We start from the raw sequence: 13,714 nt of genomic DNA on the forward strand, positions 1-13,714 counted from the left end.
AATGGCTCCCTAGCATCTCTGTGGGTCATGCGTCTTGTGGCCACGGTTGCGTACACACACACACACACACACACACACACACACACACACACACACACACACACACACACACACACACACACACACACACACACACATCTCACTACACCATTGACTGTCTTATTCCCCCTTCTGCTTTAGCGGTCCAAGAGGAGGCTAGCTCAACCTCACATACTTAAACACACACACACACAGGCACAGACCCACACACACACATACACAGACACACACACACACACTCGCTCACACTCAAACACACAGAGAATAGGGCGGTTGAGAGGACCGAAAACACTGGTAAATATTTCTGAATGTCTGTCATTTTGTCCGTCTCGTCAGTCAATTGCAACCATGCTGCATGAATCCTCATATTCTTATCACTCTCCTGTCTCATTCCTATCATGATTTGCAGTGCGGGTGATTTTTTAAAGTTTATGCATTATTATTCCATCCTAGGTTACCTCAGTCAGTACTGTGACATGATGTGGGAGTGCTGGCTAGTAATTCCACGGACTTGTAATTCTGTGCTGTTCCTGATGAGGGATGTCTTGTTCTTGTTCGCTATTCCGCTCTCGAGGGGCACCAAGCTGCCCATTGTAATATACAGGAGACGAGCGCGCTTTAAAGAGACGCCTCGGTTTTTTCCCCCTTCGGCTTAATCCTGCCGCGTTAATTCTCTTTCTTTTATACGTGCGACGCTGTCATGCGGGCTGACGTTTAAGGTGTGCAAATTTACGGTGGGCAGTCTTTTTTTTTTATCAGCCGAGGAGATCCATCATCTTTAATCACGCGCGGGGCAGGATTACTTCATCACGCTCTGCTATTGGTCAGGCAGGAGAGGGCTCGCATTTGCATGAGGAGAAGAGTGATGCGTCAGACAAATGCCGTCAAATGATCATTAAGAAATGTAATTTGCAATCGGGGGATCCGTTGACGTGATGGTGCTCGTTTGGGGCAGTGATGTGTTTAAATCTCCGGCAGTAGGCAGAATTTTTTTTTTTCTTCCCTTCGAGTGATGGGGGTTCTGCATAGTAATAACCCCGGCTTCCTTTCTCTGCGCGCGCGGCTTTAACAAACACAGTGCCAGTCAGCTGATTGCACTGCCGCTGTCTACACGCGCGTTTTCAGCGCTCCTCATGCTTGTCTTGACTGTGCCGCTGCACTCTCTCTCTTGGCTACCTGACAAGGAAGCAAACTGTTAAGATGCTGAATTCTGATTTTTGCGGTTTTCAATAGGATTGACCATGGCTGATGCTGCTAAAAAATATATATATATATATACACACACACACACACACACACACACACACACACACTTTGCTAAAGTGCTAGAAAAAGAAAAATGTAAAAAAAGGAAAAATGTAAAAAGAAAGATTATATATATATATATATATATATATATATATATATATATATATATATATATATATATATATATATATATGATATTAATAAGTACAAATATTATTAAAAGAAAAAAATTATAGTCTGAATTATATTGTTATAATAAACATATTAATTTGGACTCTACAATATATTGCTTATTAATTAGATTGGTCTCACAATATTGGCATTTGGAGGTTTTTTTGCATGTGATGTGAGCTTCACCAGTCACCAGTCATTCTAGATAAGCATTAGCTGGGAGTAATCTGGGGGTATTCACACAATCCAGAAAATGTAAATCATTTTGATCAAAATAATGCATGCCAATCTTTGACTGTGTCACACCAAGGATTTGCAACTTTGTTTTAAATATGTCTATACAATAAGTTGTCAGAATTGTAATATGTAGCAATATTATCACAACATATTTTGTTCATATTGTGCAGACCTATTGAGAATGTATTTTGCTACACATTCATTTTTAAGCCTTTATTATTAAAACATGGGTGACCATAGCAGACATTCCACATTCCATTACATATTGTATTTGTATATAGGTGTGCTGATCAAAATGTTATATATGTGTACATTTCATTCTGTTTCACTCCTTTCACAGGAACATCTGGTTTTGTTTTTGCATGAGCCAAAAATTCAAGAAGTGTCTTTGTGTAGTCAAATTGAGGGACATTTGCAAATTGGCTGAGTGAAAACAGATGGCATGAAAATACACAAAATAACTATTTGATATCAGTCAGGAATTTGAAATATTTGGTGTAAACTAGTTTTCAGTAAAAGCAATATCATGGAACATGTATAAATGAAATGTTTCATATGTTTAGAGAAAACAGAATTAATATAACAGAAATAAACTTAAAAACTAATAAAATACATGTTTGATATCAAGAAATATGAAAGTATTATATGATCAAGAAATATAGCATCTTTGTTTGAATGGACTCCATTCTTTCTGGGGGATTATGAGATGGGTGTTCCACAAGCTTTTTAAACAGTTTAAAAATGAAACATTTTTCTTCATTTGAGAGAGAGTGAAAGAGAGAGAGAGCGAGAGTAACAGATAGAGAGAGAGAGAGAAAGAGAGAGAGGGTAAGCAAGAGAGAGAGAGAAACCGAGAGAGTGAGAGTAACAGATAGAGAGAGAGAGAAAGAGAGAGAGTAAGCAAGAGAGAGAGAGAGAAAGAGAGACGAGAGTAACAGATAGAGAGAGAAAGAGAGAGAAAAGCAGTGTAAGCCTCTCTGTGGCTTTGATGCCCAGCTGCATGCTGTAATATGAGGCGCTTAGGTAAAAAGGAAAGAGGAAAGAAAAGCAGTCTCTCTCTCTCTCTCTCTCTCTCTCTCTCTCTCTCTCTCTCTCTCTCTCTCTCTCTCTCTCTCTCTCTCTCTCTCTCTGTCTCTCTCTACCCCCCCTCTCAGTCTCACTCTCTCTCTCTCCCAGTCTCTCTCTACCCCCTCTCTCTCCCAGTCTCTCTCTCTCTCTCTCTCTCTCTCTCTCTCTCTCTCTCTCTCTCTCTCTCTCTGTCTCTCTCTCTCTCTCTCTCTCTCTCTCTCTCTCTCTCTCTCTCTCCCAGTCTCTCTCTACACCTCTCTCTCTCTCTCTCTCTCTCTCTCTCTCTCTCAGTCTCTCTCTACCCCCCTCTCAGTCTCACTCTCTCTCTCCCAGTCTCTCTCTACCTCTCTCTCTCTCTCTCTCTCTCTCTCTCTCTCCCAGTCTCTCTCTACACCTCTCTCTCTCTCCCTCTCTCCCAGTCTCTCTCTCTCCCTCTCAGTCTCTCTCTACCCCCCCTCTCAGTCTTACTCTCTCTCTCTCCCAGTCTCTCTCTACCCCCTCTCTCTCCCACTCTCTCTCTCTCTCTCTCTCTCTCTCTCTCTCTCTCTCTCTCTCTCTCCCAGTCTCTCTCTACCCCCCCTCTCTCTCTCTCTACCCCTCTCTCTCTCCCAGTCTCTCTCTACCTCTCTCTCTCTCTCTCTCTCTCTCCCAGTCTCTCTCTCTCTCTCTCTCTCTCTCTCTCTCTCTCTCTCTCTCTCTCTCTCCCAGTCTCTCTCTCTCTCTCTCTCATCCCCCCTCCTTTCCTTGTCTCCCTCTCTGGCTGACATGCGGCTAATGAAAGCAGGGTGTGGGCTTCCTTCAGTGTCTTTCATACACTTTAATAAAAGGTGCAGCAGACATTTGGACTGCCCCCTCCCACCCTGTCATCCCCCACTGAATGCGCTCTAAACGTGTGTGTGAATATGGAAATTCAAAACACCTAACTACAGGGGCTTAAGTGTAATCATGAAGTCAGGGTGGAGGGATGTATTTGCAGCTAACTGCCCATTTCTGGAATAATCCTTTGATTATTCTTCAAATATTACTACACCCTTCATTCGAAGACTGTTTCCATATGATGTGGGCAGCATTGTTTATTTGGACTTACTTTAGCATTTGGGTTTCAAAGTCAACATTTGTAGTTAATATGTAGTCCTCATTGCAACTGTTTCATGAGTTTTGTTGATGACCATATATCTATCTGTTTTAATGTTGCTTGACTTTTGTGTTTGGTCATCCTTATTTTACAAGACTGTCATTTTTAAAATCTGGACAAACTGCCTTTATTTCTAGTGAACAGGTCTTGGTTGTTCTCCTATTTTAGCTGTGTGAATAGGAAGCTCTCATTGGTTCCAGCTTTGCCATACCAGGAAATTGTTGATGATCTGTTTTGTCCATAATGTGCAAGTCATGTATGTGAAGCTTGTGCCTAGAGGAATGTATTACTTAACATGCAGGCCATTTGCATGCTACCTCGTATGTTTTGGATTTGCGAGGCTATTATTTGACATTTTCATTAGCCAATAGGTGGCAGTGTTTCACCAAGCATTCGTTCAGTCTGAAACACTCCAGTGGCTGGAAATTGTAAAAATGAGGCATAGTATGAACTATTGTTGAGCAGTTGTTTTGAGACGGGAAATTGTAAACAAGACATTCTTTATGTCCATTTATAGAATACATGAAAGTGACAATATTGTGTGCTTCTTGAACTATTTGCATTATCATGAAGTGGATTTATGACTTAAAACCATAACTATTCATTGTGATGAGCGCATATAAAATAGAATTTCAGCCCCCTCACACCATACAAAGTAAGAACATTCAAAAATGTATTCTTACCCTGGCCTTTTTGAAAATATATCTGCTCATCTGCAAATCTGCTTATTGTATTATTGTATTAAGAAATGTTAGAATATAAGAAAATCATTTTTAAAAATCCAAGAAAAGAATCATTGAATTGCTTGTTATAAAATGGAACATGATTAAAATCTCACTGAGGCTTCTCCCCATTCTTTCTTTCTTCTTCTTCTTTTGGTCTACACTATCCTCATCAAATCCATTTCTAATTTTTATGGATTTTTGTTTCAATTGTACAAGTGCTGACCCCTAAATGTAACATATAATATTCTAAATATCTAGATTAAGTATTCTTTAATCTTTGCTGAAGCATGTGAAATCATTTCAGCAATCAAATGCAAGTCCACAGAGCCCACTGATTGCAGTTTAAGGCTTGGAGGCTTGGAGATTGTTAAGACTGTGCGTGTGCGTGTGTGTGTGTGTGTGTGTGTGTGTGTGTGAGTGAGTGTGTGTGTGTTGTGTGTTTGTTTCTATCTATCTATCTATCTATCTATCTATCTATCTATCTATCTATCTATCTATCTATCTATCTATCTATCTATCTATCTATCTATCTATCTATCTATCTATCTATCTATCTATCTGAGAGATCAGAATAAGATCAAAAATTAAATTAAAATACCAAAAAGGTGACTTTCTGTGGTCAATTCAGATGGTGAAAGAGGGAGATTAAAGAGCTGGCTTTAGGATAGATTAATAGGCCGCATGCAGAGACAAAAGATCTGAGGGTTGCATTAAAAACATGCTAAATGAACACACACTTTACTCAGCCTCATTTCCATAATACCAAAACACTTGCACTTAAAATACTTGACGAGACTCCATAGGTAGGCTTTTGAATCAGGCAGATGAATTCTGCCACAGCCTCCAGAGGAGTCCGAGGGAATCAAGGCCTCTCTGCTCTTTTTATATATGTAACCTTTTGCATTGTGTTTGAACTCAAAACAGCTGTGTTCTGAGAGTCAGAGTTGGTTTGTAGTCACACAGAAGGCAGACAACGCGCATGCTCCTGACACACACACACACACACACACACACACACACACACACACACACACACACACACACACACACACACACACACACACACACACCCATACATCCACATGCTCTCTCAGATCCATTGTACGTGACTGAATTAATGGTATGCTCTTTATCTTTTGTTGTCTCATGGCTTCTGCATCTGATGTCCAGTTGAGTGTAACGTAGTCATAAACAACAGCAGCTTAAAATAAAAGTAAAACTTTCCATATCATAGAAGCTCAATCTGTAGTCATTGCAAACAGATCACATCACAAGTTTTAATACATGTGACTATTCTTAGTTTCATCAAGTTAATTCTATGCCTCGCATGTTATTTTCTGCCAGTTACTTCAACTTGGCATGTTCTGGTGTGCTCTGGGCTCACCAGTGTTGGGAGGGTATAGCGTGGAACTCACAGCGGTTCTCTCGCGGTGAGCAACGCCATGGTTAGGCCAGACAGCCACTTTCTAAAGCCACTGATAAGCGACAGCCTGATGCTGAACAGTGCAAATTGGAAGTGAAGATTGCCTTTCCTTTAGACTTTATCTTAAAGCAGTAAAACAAGAGGCTGGGACTACAACTGCAAGTATTGATTTTGCAATTTCAGCAAATTAAGAACAAGACAGGAAACCCATTAAACCTTTCAGGGATGGCCACTGGTACTTTTTTGGCGATGCAGAGGTTGACATTGAAATCAGACCCCTGGTCTGGTTAGGGCTACCACCTGACTGTCAACTGTCCTCAGATTATTCAGATGAATAGAAAAGCTGTCCATCCATAAATATGGATGCTCGCATTATTCTCGTCCCCGAATAAGCATTATAATATATCACCCCGAATTCACAGTATATTACTGATGTATAACACTACCTAGTTCACACATGTGGCTGTAGGCTCATAATGTAGTAATAAAAAGAGGAGGCCATCTAGGCTGTAATATCATCTGTGGCAATATAAAGAATAATGAAGGAATAAGGAGTCATATAAGGCTGATCAAGCTATATGATTGAATTTGGGATTCTAATAGGAAATAATGGGGTCTTTTGAAATGATATGTATATGTGTAATATATGTTCCTAAAGTATGACTTGCTGTACATATTGATGGATAATAAATAAAACAAAAGCATAGTCTCCTATGGCCCAATCAAACTTAGCACAAGCCAATCAGTGTGATATATTTTTCTAAATCAGTATATATTATTCCATGTGCACCATGACAAATGATATGCGTTCCAATTTGTGTTCTTAAATTGTTTATCGAAAAGAATGGAAAACAGTAGATATGATTATTATCCATAATACTACACCTGCTTAATTTTTGCTGCAAACTCTTTATTGTTATTCATATCAATGATTCAAATATTTAGGGAATGCTATTTAGTGACAGATCTTTTAAAACATTGTGTACTATATTTTTCAGGACTAGTAGTATGTAGTCTAACTTAACACTGCTTTTAATTTGGATCCATAATATAATACAAAAGGGGGGTGGGGTGGTGAGGGTAGTAAAGAAATCAACCCCACAAATGGTGTGAAAGGGGCCTGGCAATTCACTAAGGGACATTAGAGCGCCTAATTGGTACAAGTGCAAATGATTTCTTATTCTGTGCACAGAAGGTGTCAGTCTAAAGGGCCGCCTGCTTTTCAATGGCTAGAAGGGCAGCGAGTGTGTGGGAGGATCTCCAGCTAATTCATTGATTGCCCCTCGGAACTGATGGCTGCTAATTGTTAGGTGATTAACATGAAGTAGTAATTATGTCTGCCCAAGGGGGCGATTAATGTTTCAACATATCATATTAGCATGGGGCGAGGCCGACGGGCCTCATCTTTGCCTGTGGATTTGGAGACAGATGGCATATTGTCAACAGCAGCACGCGTGTTGTGTTTTTTTTTTTTGCCAGTGAGCAGCAAAAGTGCGCCAGGGGAGCTGTCCTTTTGTTTCAGCCTCATTAATAAGATGCTAATTGTCTGCAATTACTTACAACGTTGCTGAATAGAGACATCAAGTGTCTGTGACACAACCATGGCCTTACATGCATTCACAATATACACTGTAAATTCGAACAATGCAAATTTGATTTGGTTGGAGTTTTTAATTGTCTTTTTTCTTTGTCTTTTATTTTTTTAAACAAATAATTTTATTAATGGATAAAACATTTACTTGAATTAAATATAAAATATTGCTTTTTTTTTAAAAATTTTACATGTTTATGTGTGCATTTGATTTAAATTAGTTAGATCAGGCATTATAGATTTAGATTTAGAGTTAGATTTAGCTTACTACATACTATGAGGGCAACCAATCACTGTCTGTCCTATTCAATTTTGCGTCTTCTTTTGAGTGTGCTGTATAGAAATGTCACTATGACATTGATCAGATTATCATAGATTTGTATCCTGTATGTTTGCATTACCTACCATTACCAATCCTGTCTAACCGACATGGCAGAATTATGACCTGACCTAAAAAGGTCACATCTATTTTCAAAAGGGAGGAAAAATATTTTCTTCTGTTTTGTCATTGTCAGAGCCTATTGCAATAGATTTTCCCCTATCACACACGAAAGGGGAAGGCAGTCAGTGTGTGCTTTTGAATCCGCACCACCATGTCCTTCTGTACCCCTAGCTATGCATGTAGTCTCGTATAGTGCTTGAACTGGTTCAGTGGATCAGCTGGCTAAGTTATCAGCTCACACAACCGCATGGAACCACGACTGACTACCGTGTCAGCTTGGCGATGACAGAGAGAGACCCTGCCACACTTCTTTTCTTAGCCAGTTGTGTTTTTAAAGATGCCATGCCATGGGTGATGCATGTGACAGCTGGGCTTCAAACCCAAGTCCAAGCAGTGATGCTCACTCCTGCATTGCTGTGGAGGACCTTTATAAAGTCCTTGAATCCTTGTTGCTTTAGCTTTTTTCTTGATTGACATAGATGAAGTTGCAGTGGCACGTGCAGGAATTACGTCAATTTGGCTTTATATGCTGCTGGTGCTTGGTGTCTTTTTCTTATTGATTTTTTTTTCTTTTTGTGATAGCATTTTTCATTGGATAATCTAAATAATAGTTGATTTGAAATAATGATTAACAGTGTGAGGATTATTCTTGAAGTGGACAGTGCTTTATCACTGTAGGAAAAAAGGTGACTTGTTTACTTTCCTTTAGATTACGACCTAGGCTAAAACTTATTGTTCAATTGGCTGGCCTTGAAATGAAACCAGTGTCAGATAATTGCAATCTGCATGTTTGTTTAATATGCAGGTGAGGGTGTGCACTCCCTGTCCACTCCAGCTGCTGTGAGGTGTCATACCACCATGAGTCTGCTGTGATCCTTGGTCCCCTTTCTAATGTAGAGATTGAGCTGCAAAACTTCTGGAGCACAGAATTTACCTTTCACATTTTCCTGATGGCTCAGGGAGTTGGTTCAGCAAAAAACGTTTTTGTTTGATGTACATTTCCATCAGTGTAATCCTGAAGGCTGGGAGGTTGTATGGTGGACGGTGTATAAAAAGATAAGGACTCCTACATATTCAGTCTTAGGTGCAGTCTTTCCCTCGAGTCAACTGTGGAATTAATTTCAGCTGGCAGCATCATGCTGTGGTCATTTTGTCTGAGGAGACATGTTGTTATCTTGATTTGGCCATAACAGCTCCAAAATGAACACTCCGCATGCTGGCCGGCAGTCACATTTCAAACAGAACCATAAAGAGTCTGACTGCGTGTTCCTCCAGCGTTTGGATTAGGAGAAACAGAAAAACCCTCATGCAAAATTACAGGTGCCATCCAATAAGGTGTCCATTGTGGAAGGAGACAAGCTGGATCAGAACCTAACCATTTTCATAAATTAGTTGAGACTTACGTATCCAGGATAAGATAGTTGTGTTCTGTAATCATGTTTTCAATTCGCTGATTTGAATCCTTATATTTACTTTGACAGTGTTATGGTTATATGTTTAGTGTGCTATTTCCTTAAAGATTTTCAGTGTTGATTAGACTTTAATAATGACATAATAATGTGCTTTAGACATAACAATGTGCATTTTTAAAAGAAAGGTACATCTGTGCAATTTCTATTTTCTTTGTTATGGTTTGCATTTTGCTAATTACCAAAAGATTATTCCTTCAAAAATATCACCTTTCAGCAGAAGGTAATTATTTTTTTAATTTTATTTTAGGTCATATGTTATTTTATTATCACTGGTCAAATTCAGAGAATTATATATTCAAGGTAACATGATAGCTATTCAGTTATTCCAGTTTTATTCTATGACTGTTTTATTTAGAGATAAAGTCATTCACTGTAGGCTTACTAGGTAAATAGAATTTTGCTTTCTCTGGTATTTCGGTCATATGCTGTGTCATTAAATTAAGGATATTTTGTAACCAATGTTAGGAATCTAGCATGAAATATTTTATATATTTTCTTACTTGAAACATTAATCTACTTTTTATCTTGTAAGTTTCATACTGGAAAGATTCATATTTTTCCTCAAAAGTAGAAATTGACCAAGTAATTAAAATGTAGTTGAGATTAAAGTAAACGTTTCCCTTGATGTTGAAAAGATTGCGATGGGTCACAATAATCAGTGATTACATTTTAATCAGCTGATAAAATATGGAGTAGAAATTGTGGATTCCAAAAAAAAAAAAAAAAACCCCACTTTTCCTGTGAGGCTTTCACAGGAATCTGAGGTTTTTTCATAGTAAGAGGCTTAAAGCACAGATGCATCGATTCAGGTTGAAAAATGAAATGGTTTGATACATTACATGCTGGATTAATGACCATATTTTTCAGCATAGAGACATCATCACTTTCCTTTTGCCCCTCATAATTTTATCTGTTATTGTTATTGAGAGTACTTGCTGATAAAGAGAAAGACCAGTAACAAATCTACATTTCATCACAAGCGGTAACCATTTTTTTTCACTTGCACCCTAAATGAACAAATTATTTAAAAAGTGCAGTAGTCTTGTGTTCAAGCATTGCATATCCTTCAGAAAATGTTTTCTTCCATATTAACATAAAGTTTATTATCAATAAAAGGAAATAACATGAGAATAACATGAGAATAACACGAGAATAACATGCACCCTTTATTAGACACTTAAGTTGTTAAGGTTTAAATACCACACCAACATCAGCTAGAAGTGAATGCAACACCCCTCGCAAGATAAAGGCATTTCAAGGTCTCCTATAGATTTTTCCCCATTGGGCCCCTTTGTTGTTGAGGCGTCACAAATGAAAGTGCTGGTCTTTACGTTCTCAAATGGGTTTCACACTTCCCCAGCAGTTTGTTCGGCTAAATCTTGCCATGATGTATCATTATCGCATCTTTCGGAGGAAATCCATAGGATCAATACGTTTGTCAGCTACCGGGAGCTTGGGCCTGCTTACATGCCGAGTGGCTGGCCACACCACAAGGCAAGCCTGCCGAGGCACAGGCGGGTGCAGCCTTACACCGCTGCCGCCTGCTTGTCCTCCTCGCACCCCTCGCTCGAGGGGAAATAAGGGGAGAAATATCAGGAGACGGGAGATGGTCAGTTCACAAAGAAATTCTGTGGTAGGGAAATTTGGAAACGGCTTCTTAAGGCCAATGGTGGCCTTTTGAGGGAAATTTGAAACAGCTTGAAACCATGCTAAATAACAATGCTGTTTTTGGAAGAGGTGTCATTAATCAATCTGGACCAAAAATAACTTGGTAATTGAGGACTTGGTGGACATTGGGCCTAATGATGGCCTGACATTTTTTTTACTTACATCATCCAACTTAATTTACAGTTCATTTAAAATGAGGTGGTCAAGCTCAAAGATGGATTGATCACTCAACCTGAAACCCTCTAAGATTTTTTTTGTCACCATTAATGTGCTCTGGACAGCCCAAGCTGAATGTTGAGCACTTCGCGAGTAATTACCGTCCGATAAACAGGTCAGGAGTGAGTCCGGCCACAGCTGCTGCCTTTCGTGGTGGCAGACACTTCAGCCTGCTAAGCTTCAAGTATTGATTGGGCAGTCTGTGACATCTCCTAAGCCATGTCACCCAAGTGAAAGAGGACTCCAAATTGACCAATAATAAAGTGTTGGAAGTTGTAGCTGCTTCCTCCTGGGACTTGTTCATGAGGAGGAGAGTAGGCCCCTCCTCTCGCACCATCAATCCACCCTGAAGGCTCAATATAGTGCTAAATTAGCCAAAGGCAGAGCAGGAAGACAACCGGACATCTGTTACAGACCCTTGACATACTTTTCCACCCCACTCTCTTATTTAAATAGTGCTGTAAAACAGTTGAAGCCTGGAGGACTGTAATATCAGGATTTACAGCTGAAAAGAGCCAGATTCTGAGAATCTGTTAAATCCTGAATGACAGGTCTATAAGTGAACTGTCACCAAGACTGCTCAGTCCAGATATTAACATGGAGGGCTTGCATTTACCTGATGTGCCTATTCCACTTTAATTGCTGTATAAACATTATAATGCAGATAATGTGTGCTTGGTTGGCACATTGATTTAGGTATTTGAAATTAAGAATAATATTTTGAGGTGGTGACCTCAAATTTGAATTTTGCATGTTGTTCATGAACAGAAATAAATACAATTTTTTCCTTTAATATCCAAAAGTAATAAGAGACTACGAATACTCACTGGTGAAGGAAAAACACCCTCCCAAAGCACAAGCCTGCTTTGTGTGAATTAAGTCTTATAAATGTTTTGATTGTCATGCCATTGACAGATGTGTAAACGTGTAGCGACAGAACTAGAATGAGTGCATAATCACAGAGAGACAGTTACTTTCCAGTGTCCTCTGCCAGACGCAAGCCCAGTGAGCTCTTTCAGAACATAGTGAATTTACACGCGCTCCCTGTTTCCACCCAGTGTGGTGAAAAAACTGCCAGTAATTGTTAGACATTCCATGTTGATTCTGGTACTTATAAGATTGCACCTGCAGCCAAACCTCCCCCATCCCCACTGCTGTTCATGCACCGGCGATCACGCAGGCGTCTTGGCCGACTTCATATGAAAGAGCAGTGACCATGGAAGCTGTTGGGGTAAAAGCAGAGAGAGGCGTACAGCATGAATATTTAATCCGGGGTGACTGGTGCTGGACTTTTGCCTCGTCATCCATTGGATTACGCATTTAAGGCTTCAAAAGATTAATGGAACTGTAAATGGGAGACGGCTTCTCCTCTCTTGGCCCATATCTTGGAGATAAATGAAAGAATTACCATACATATATCTATTTCAAAACACCGGAGTTTGTTTAGCATTTAGAACAGCCGAAGAAATATGCTTACAGATCAATGTGTTTTCACTGAGTATGGTAGAAATTGTATTGGTTTATTTCATAGACCTTCTCATCCTAATTTTATTTTAAAAAGAAATAAAATAAATAAATAAAAATCAGTGTATATTATAATCCGTGCAGTAGGGAGACTCTCTTTTTTTTGGGACTCACTATCAATTTAATTAGAAATCAGTAAAATAGCAGCTTGCATTTAGAGAGATGATGGCTCAGTTTCTGCTCATTGATTTTGCATTATTGTTAAAGACACACCATGGTTCCACTCAGCACCAGGGCTCTGTGGGGAAACGTGGGCAAAGGGGTGATGATGTATTAAAATGGCTCACAAAAAAATCAATCATTTTGTCCTGCATAAAATACAAGGCATAGATGTATCTTGCCACCCTTACTTTTCAACTGACACATTTGCATACTTTCTTCTGATGGTTTAGGTGACTATGGTTGTCTGAGTTCATTTGGTCATATGAACAATTTCAATTATTAAAAAACAGCCAATGGTTTAAGAAGAACAGACACTGTGATTACTGTGAGCATTCTTGTTGGAGAAACAACTACATCTACAAGCTGTTTCTGTTTATACATATAATATTTCATTGCCTTTACCAGCCATTTTAAACAGCAATGTAATAATGCAAGTCTTTATTAAGCATATGCACATTTTACCATTGGGCAGAGAAAGCACTGAATTCACATAAACATTTGTAGGATAATGTTTGCCAATGCAATATCTAAAAAGAGCCATAAAAACCATTCTGATATTCATTACTGCATTGTGTTTTTAAATTGCTTTACTG

At 39.1% G+C, this 13,714-nt stretch overlaps 1 long non-coding RNA gene across 1 annotated transcript in view; it reads left to right on the forward strand.

The window, feature by feature from the left end:
- Positions 1–241: 241 nt before the first annotated feature.
- Positions 242–13,714, forward strand: part of LOC118241468 — a 29,962-nt gene continuing 16,489 nt past the window's right edge. Inside the window, exon 1 of the long non-coding RNA XR_004776099.1 lies at positions 242–333. This is a non-coding gene — a long non-coding RNA (uncharacterized LOC118241468). The remainder of the gene's footprint in view (positions 334–13,714) is intronic.

Source organism: Electrophorus electricus, chromosome 5 (assembly GCF_013358815.1).
Source record: "Electrophorus electricus isolate fEleEle1 chromosome 5, fEleEle1.pri, whole genome shotgun sequence".
NCBI classification, from domain to species: domain Eukaryota; kingdom Metazoa; phylum Chordata; class Actinopteri; order Gymnotiformes; family Gymnotidae; genus Electrophorus; species Electrophorus electricus.